We start from the raw sequence: 8,566 nt of genomic DNA on the forward strand, positions 1-8,566 counted from the left end.
TTTGTTTGTATTTATTTGCTGCTGCCAACTAGCCTAGGTTCAACCCCCACTGGTCCCTTGTCAAGTATGACCATTGGGTATTGGGCATCATTAATTGTTGGTGGTGTATTTTGGGGCTATCGTTGGCGGGTCGGCTAGCCGACTGACACAGGTTCAATCCCCACCAGCCTCCTATTTTGAAATCTAGCAGGGTCAGTGTTGGCAGGTCTATTGAATTTGTCGCGTAGTTTGTTGTTGCCAAATTTAGTGAAATGTCATCAAATTTAGTTGGACTGCCAAAGTTAGCTATGCCCCAAATTTAGTTGGCACTCTACTAAACCCTGTTATTAGGTCTAGTTTGACCAGATATTTTGTTGGCCATAACTTGTACATACGAAGTTGGATTGAGGCGTCATCTGCACCATTGGAATCAGGACAATGAGATTTTCGATTTGTTCTTGGTTTTGATGAGATCAAAAGACTTCAATTTTTGTGCTTCTCTAGAGCCACCTAGATCAGTTTTAGAGGATGAAGCAACATCATCTCATCGAAATTACACAAGCGTAAAAGATGAGACAACATCAAAAGGTGGAGAATTACTTCGTGAAGACAAGCTCAAGGATATTTCAATACTAATTGAAAATCTCATGTCAAAGGAAGAACACATAGATGAAGATGAGGAAAAAATTTGGAGGAGTGGCTGGCAGAAAATCCAAGTGATAGATATTGCATGGAGGACATAGGTACAATTCAAAGTGATTTTGTTGAATTGTATGAGCATTTTAATTTCCTATAGGAGAGGATAAATAGCCAAAGACCACATATTCAACTTGTAACAACAAGGTTAGAGGTAATAGCATTAACAAAAAATGAGGAGAAGACTACAAAATGTATCAGTGGATTGACAAGAATTGTATAACTCTTTTGATAAAGGAGGATGTGAAACATCTTGAAGACAATGAAAATAGTGAAGTTCATCCAAAGACAAAGGTTGATAAATTGATTGATGAATTGTGGATGCTATTGAGGAAGACATACACGAGAGGGCATTGCAGACAAAGGAAGACATGAAACAAGAAATGCAATTTATTGAAGAACTTTGCATCAACAAAGCAATGGGGCAGCAACATAAAGTGTGGAAGGCTATAGAACTAAAGACAACATACCATCAAAAAAGCAATAGAGTAGATCGCCATCTATAAACTAAATTTTGGAACCTAAGATGACTTCATCAGCATATGAAAGCACGTGGTCAGGAGACCATGAATTTTTTTTCACCTTAGGAGTAATGATGCATGAGCATCTTACCTCCAAGTCAAAATGAATTTTGACTAGACTTAAGGGTCTGCCATTTAACAAGGAAGTTGGTTCCCTTATTGAATGTCATTGTTTAATTATTTGTATTTTTTATGTCTTAAGGAAATATAGAGAAATTTTGAATATTGTAATCAGATCTACTTTTACAAAGAGATATCGAGAATGTTGAGTGAGTTAGATATATTTTTGACTTAGCTAGATCTCTTTGAGGACTGGTGGATCTAGAGGATCCTAAAATAGAGGTGTGTTGAGGATTCTATGGCTCTAAACTAATTGCAGTTCAGAATCCTCTTTCTTATAATTATGTAAAATGAGAAGAAAGGTATGATGTAGAAGAAGTGAGTGAGAGAGGAGTGTCCAGAGAGCCAGCAAAGTAATGCCAAATATGGCCATAAGGCTAAGAGGGCCAATTATATTGTAAATCAAGCCAATGAGAGGTCTCATGTAATTTTGTACAGAATATGTGTGTTTGTCAAAAGAAAAAACCATTATGTTTGAGTGTTTTGAATCGAATGTGTTGAAATTTTTTGTTGATTGTGTATAAAAGAGACTTATAGTTTATACTTGAGTGTATATGTGTCACAGATGTTACACTTGAGCTTGGGATGGATTGCACTTAGAGTGTGTGCACAATAGTACGCAGAGGTTGCAGAGCCATTGTTTAAAGCTCAGGAGGGAGAGCAATCGAGAACAAAATTTAAATATAGTATATAGGGGCAAAAATCCTTTGGATCATAACCAACAAATCAATTTAATCAGAGTGACATTGTTTAGGAAATTAGAATGCACTGTAGAATTGTGGTGATCATGCTGGACTGTAGCATAATCGAAGTTGGTCCATTATGATTAAGATCCTGTAAGCAGAAGGGTTGAAAGAAGAACATAAGCAAGATGACGTACATTTAGGCTCACGTGGAAGGCATAAAGAGAATGGCCAATTAAAATATAGAGAGAGTGGGCCATATACATATGACGTAATTCTTTAACCTTCTCGAAAGGTTTTAAGGTGTGCTCGTAAAGAAAAGTGCCAAGGTCTGATTTTGAGGTTATATGCCACGGTCATAAGGTGGCTATTGAAAGTTGCTACGAGAAAGATAAAGGAGCTTTAAATTGACTTTCTCTCGCGTGCTTAGAATAAAGAAGAGTTCAGCCACAATGGTTTGGGCGACGTGCCACTATTCAAGTACTTCAAGGAAATCATAAAATAAATTTTGTTTGATGATTAGGTTATGGGATTAATTTGAAGTTTTAACAATGTATGTAGAGAAAAAGTTTAGAATTATTAATCTAATTGAAAATCATCTAGAAATTTCAATGAATAAATATTAGGTACGAAAGCATATGTGATTTTTAACCAATGTATACAATTTAAAATATCCATCCACATCATACCTAAGCCCCAGATGGGTTGCATATAGATGGAGGAAAAAAATGTATATTTTAATTTCAAAATACATTCATAAAATACAAATTTGAGCCAGTTTCACTAAAAAAAATGCAAAAGATGTTTTTGGATATGAGTAACTTATGAGATTAATTTAAAGTTTTAACAATGTATGTAGATAGATATGGCTCCTAGATACAACCTTTGGAATATATTAGAAGAGCTAAAGGTTCCTCTCGAGTTGAGATCTGCCACTATAAGGTTATACGAGAATGTAATTACCAAACTAAAGAGCAATGAGGGGTGGTCAAAAGATATTAAGTGTAACATTGGAATTAAACAAGGTTGCCCCCTCTGCCCTACCTTATTTGGCATTTACATCGATAAGCTCAAAGGCTATTTAGAGGAACCAGGATGTGCTAGCACAATCTTAGTTGGGATAGTCGTCATCCTTCTTCTCTATGCTGACGATATTATTCTTTTCGCAAGGTGCCCATCTGATCTTGATAAGCAACTCAGACTTCTTAAGGATTTCTGCTCTACCATGGGTATGACTGTTAACACTGACAAAACAAAAGTTATGATTATCAAATCCAAGAAGGACACTTACACTAATTTTATGCATGACAATAATAACGTGGAGGAAGTGTATTCTTACAAGTACCTAGGAATTGGTATTCATCACAAGCTCAACTAGAACCATAGCATTGAGAAAAGGATTAATGGGGGGTGGAAAGCTTATTTTAGTCTTGAAAATAATTGTAAAATAGCAAACCTCATAATGTGGGATAAAAAGAAGTTTCTCTTTGAAACTTTAGTCACTCCTGTTATCTTATATGGTTGTGAGGTTTGGGGTAGTAGCATCCCCAAAGAATCATGGAGAAAGATTGAGAAAATCTAGAAGTGTTTTATAACTTATAACCTGAAAATTAAAAGTAATACACCCTATCCTATTCTCCTTATCGAAGTAGGTCTTTCCCCTATTGAGAGCCTAGCTATGATTAGGTTTCTGTTCTACAAGCACAAACTCAATAACATAGATGATCATATGCTTCCTAAGCTAGCTTTAAATTCCAACCAAAACCACCTAAGGCTAAATCGAGGGTGGCATAAAGAGACAAGGGCCTGGTTAAACTATTAGGAGATAAATGAGAATGATGCATTGCAAAACATAAATAACATTAAAGATATTGTTACTTCTAAGTTCAAAGAAAAAATGTGGTGTGAGAAAGATTTAGCGGCTAAAAGAAAATTAAGTTATTATAAGAAGGTCATCAACCCCACATTAGAAGATCAAAAGTATCTCTCTATTTTAACTAGCTCAAAGAAGACAATTAATATAGCAAAGATTAGAACGAATTCTCATGAGCTCCATAGTGAAACAGGTCATTGGGCAGTTCCTAAAACGCCATGCATGGAAAGGATCTGCCATATATGTGAGAATAGGAACATCAAGGATGAAAACCACTTCCTCTTAGAGTGCTCCACATACAACCACATTAGATGTCAGTTTCACAATATTTGTTACGATACCGACCTTCCTAGCCTTTTACAACGGGAGGCTTCTCTCCAAGCTTTTTGAGCATAGGAATAAAATATTAAATCAAAATAAATAAATTTTTTCTTTAGGTTCGGTAGACCAATGTTTGGTCTCAGCAGACATTAACCATCATCATCATCATCATCATGTAAAAGCTATCAATTTGAAAATTAAACATGTTCCTATATGTTGCAAATGGTTATGCATATGCTTGTGATATAAGGGGGGCTATCACAACTAACAGATCTTTTGGTTGAATTCAAATCATTGCATAGAAACAAAAGGATAAATATTAGCATTATTAGCAACTTATAATTTTTTAAATTTACCATATAATAAAGTACAAAAACATTTGGAATCGTGTGATTGAATTCTAATCATTTGGGAAGACAAAATGAACACATTGCAAAAGATGCATTTTGAATATGGAAATTTTATAATATGAATTTGAGAAAATTGAACCATGTTTCCATTCTTTAAAAGTGGGGCTAGGTATATGGTTCTGATATGTACAAAGGCATATGACAATTAATTAAGGGAACAACAATTGATTGAAATGTGTATATAAGCATATGATTGCGATATGTATAGCGACATATGATAATTAATGAAGGGAAAGATGATTTAAAGGTGGGGTTAGGTATATGTTTGTGATATGTACGAGGCATATAGCAATTAATCAAATAAAAGAAATTGATTGTAAAATATTTCTTTTATAAATATACTTGGAAAGCAAGTATCATTTTCTTATGTTATTATGAAAAGGGAAATATTATATCAACATAAACTTGTAATAAAAATAGAATCAATTATCAATAACTAGAATCTAATTAAAAATAACTTACAGTTTAAATTCAATTGAAACTCTAATAATTGTGAAGATAAAATGGGCACGTAGTAATTCTTACCATGTCCCAAAAATATTACTTTAAATGCAATACTCAGTTCAAGTGTGCATTTGGAACCATTGAGATGTTTTTCACTTCTCAAAATTTTCTTTGCATGCTGACTCATTCTAATACTTTACACCACCATAAATCTCTAAGAGTCTTTTGCTACCTACAAATACATAGCCATAGTTTAGAGTTTCTACTAAATGTTTCACATTAGGTGGTTGAAATAGCTTATAGCCTCTCTTACATGTTTAATTTGAAGTTTGGATTATTCCTTGATTCAAAACAATGGATTCATTTTTCAAATGCATAATTATAATATTGAATTGAATTGCATTATATAAGAATCTGAACTTATAATCTACAAGATTTTCAATAATTTTCTGAAATTTATGCAATATCAGTTATTTAAAAAATTATATTCTAAATACAACATATGATATATGATATTTTAATTGACAAATTTATAATAAATTAAATTCTCAACCAATCAAAATTAAAATAATTGAATGCCAATAAATTTGATACTTAAACACCCTAGATATAATACTTTTCCACATCACAAAAAATAAAATCCAAATAATTTTATATTAGAGATAGCAAAAAAAACTGGCCAAATAACCTACCATAAATCTATACACATCTAAAACCATGTATCTATCTTTCCGAATTGCTAAATCTAAGAGATATCAAAATAATGTGGCAAAATGAGCCATTATAAATCTATAGACATAATTTCATTTATCTTCTACATTGTGTTATTGTTATTTATAACAACTTTTCCTCACATTAACTCTTGAAAGAATGTGGGCAGATCTCAAAAGTAAATTGGCAAAATAAATAGGCAGAAATCCATCTATCTTGTTCAGTAAAACAACTTGGCATCTAATAGGTGCATGATTGTACTCCTTTAAAAAATGGGTCCATCAGAAGTTCTGCAGCAGAAGGCCTCACCGGTGCTGCCGCCAGGCATTTTTCAATAAACTGTCTCATTTCTTGATTGGTAACCTTTCCCAATGCTGCAGGCCTTATATCAGAACTCACCTTCATATAAATTTGAGCAACGCTACGGCATTCACTATAAGGAATTTCTAAAGTAACCATCTCCAGCAAACACATGCCGAAAGAATAAATATCTACAAGCTCATTATAATCCTCCTCATATAATTCTGGGGCCATGAATTCCGGAGTACCGAGGACAGTGTGTGCACAACGATCATTTCCCAGTGTAGTGGCAAGACCCAGATCCCCAATCTTCAGAACGCCACTATTGCCATTCACAAAAATATTGCTGCAATTTAAATCTCTGTGAATTACACAAGGGTCATGATTATGAAGATAATGCAATCCTCCCAGTATCTGAAGTGCCCAATTCTTCAAAGCCTTCATGGAGACATGACGGTGCTTCTGGCGGTACTCTCTCAGAGTACCTGAGGTACAGACCTCGGTAACGAAATTCACATGACTTGTCTTTCTATCCAGCCATGCAATGTAGAGCATAATTATGTTCTTGTTCCTCAGAGATTTCAACAGACGGACTTCTGCATAGATCCTGATCCTCTGTATGGAAGCATCATCTAGGTTTTGCAGAGGCACCTTGTTCCAAGCAACCTCAATACCTTCTTTCTGATCAAAAGCTCGGTGTACCTTCTTCATGGCACCACGGCCCAGCAAATCTTCATAGCGACCATACCTACCAGTGGGATCCAGTTCCACAAAAGGTTCCCTGTCCTTATCACAGGTGTCATATTCTACACTAGGCATTTCTCTACCTCATGTAAAGAAAACCCTAGCCCCAGAACTCCAAATTCGGTTCCTCTTCTAATTTGAATTTAATAAACAGAAACCCTTGCAGGGCTATAGGAAGACACAGAAATGGAGATTTTCCCTAAATTCGGAAGACGAACAGACAGCAAAGACAGAAGACTTTGCTTCCTGTGGGATTACTGACGACACTGACAGCATTTTCGCTCCAGAGATACTGAAAAAACAGAGCCGCCAGATTCAGAAAGCTACCCAATAAATTGAAGTGTAAAAATTAAAATTGCCAGGTAATCTTAAATCAAACCAGGAAATCCAAAATCCTAGTTCTACACAGAAACAAATTCTGTTGGTAGAAAAGAAATCTCGTAAAACTATTTTGATAAACAGAATCCTCGAAAAATAAGACTCTGAGCAGAACCATTGCAGTGAAGAGTTCCAAACACAGAGATCAAGAAAAGCAACCTTATAAAAACAAATAGGAGCATGGAGAAAACATACCTGTCTATCTGTAACCACAGAAATCGCTGAGTCTGTTCTCGTTAACCGAAAAAATATTTAGGTCGATAACAGGCAGAGCACCCTGAGGATGTGAATAACAGACGTGTATATATATACTTGAGGTTGCGTTTGACCCAGAAATACCAGCTACGCATAAATATCTGTCTGGATAATTATGGGGACTGAATATTCCATAACTGAAAGAGCATTGACACGTTCAGAGTAACTCGTTGGTTATGAGCTTTTCCCAACTTCCTGGATTGCTTTGTTTTTTATGTGGTTTATTGCTAGGTTGGTGATAGATTTTGATTTTCATTGAATTATTTTCTTTGATAAAACAAATAGATGAAATAGATGACATTTAGTTTAACTGAGAGATGGAATAGATTGCTCTAGATTGCTCTCATAAAAATTTAGTTTAATCGAGAGATAGTATTTTTTTAAGAATATATAGATATAGATGAAATAGATGACCTTTAGTTTAACTGAGATGGAATAGATTGCTCTAGATTGCTCTCATAAAAATTTAGTTTAATCCAGAGATAGTGTTTTTTTAGAGTATGTATATATATATATAATAGATTGCTCTCATAAAAATTTAGTTTGATGGAGAGATAGTGTTTTTTTAGAGTATATATATATGTGTGTGTGTTAGAATATATAGATATCGATGAAATAGAAATAAATAAATAAAATTTAGTTGAATTGAGAGATAGTGTTTTTTTAGAGTATATATATATATATATATGTTTTTTTAATATATATAGATATAGATGGAATAGATTGCTCTCCTAAAATAAATAAATAAAAATTAGTTTAATCTAGAGATAGTGTTTTTTTGAGTATATATATATATATATATATATAATTTTAATTAAAAAATTGGAAGAATTTTTTATAAAATTTGTTTAAGTTGTTTAATTTATAGAAATTGAGTGTTTCTAGAGATTTTTATGGTGCTGAATTTATTTATGGATTAAAAAACGTATTTTAAATAATAAATAAGTCAATCTAAAAAAAACAATTTCATCTACTAGCTACATGGTGCCTTTATTTAGAGAAAAATGTGTAATTATTTTAAATTATTTAAATTTTTACAAAATTGAAAATATTTATTTACACTTTTATAGATTTTAGTAGACTTGAAATTGTTGTGTGAAGGCCCCTCCCTTGTCTCACAATGAAAAGAGT

At 33.5% G+C, this 8,566-nt stretch overlaps 1 pseudogene; it reads right to left on the bottom strand.

The window, feature by feature from the left end:
• Positions 1-5,998: 5,998 nt before the first annotated feature.
• On the bottom strand, positions 5,999-7,056 carry LOC149201344 (putative serine/threonine-protein kinase WNK11 pseudogene; annotated as a pseudogene).
• Between the last annotated feature and the right edge of the window lie 1,510 nt (positions 7,057-8,566).

This window comes from Pinus tabuliformis, chromosome 2_1 (genome assembly GCF_031772625.1).
Source record: "Pinus tabuliformis cultivar Carrire ecotype Pingquan chromosome 2_1, CPIR1, whole genome shotgun sequence".
NCBI classification, from domain to species: Eukaryota; Viridiplantae; Streptophyta; class Pinopsida; order Pinales; family Pinaceae; genus Pinus; species Pinus tabuliformis.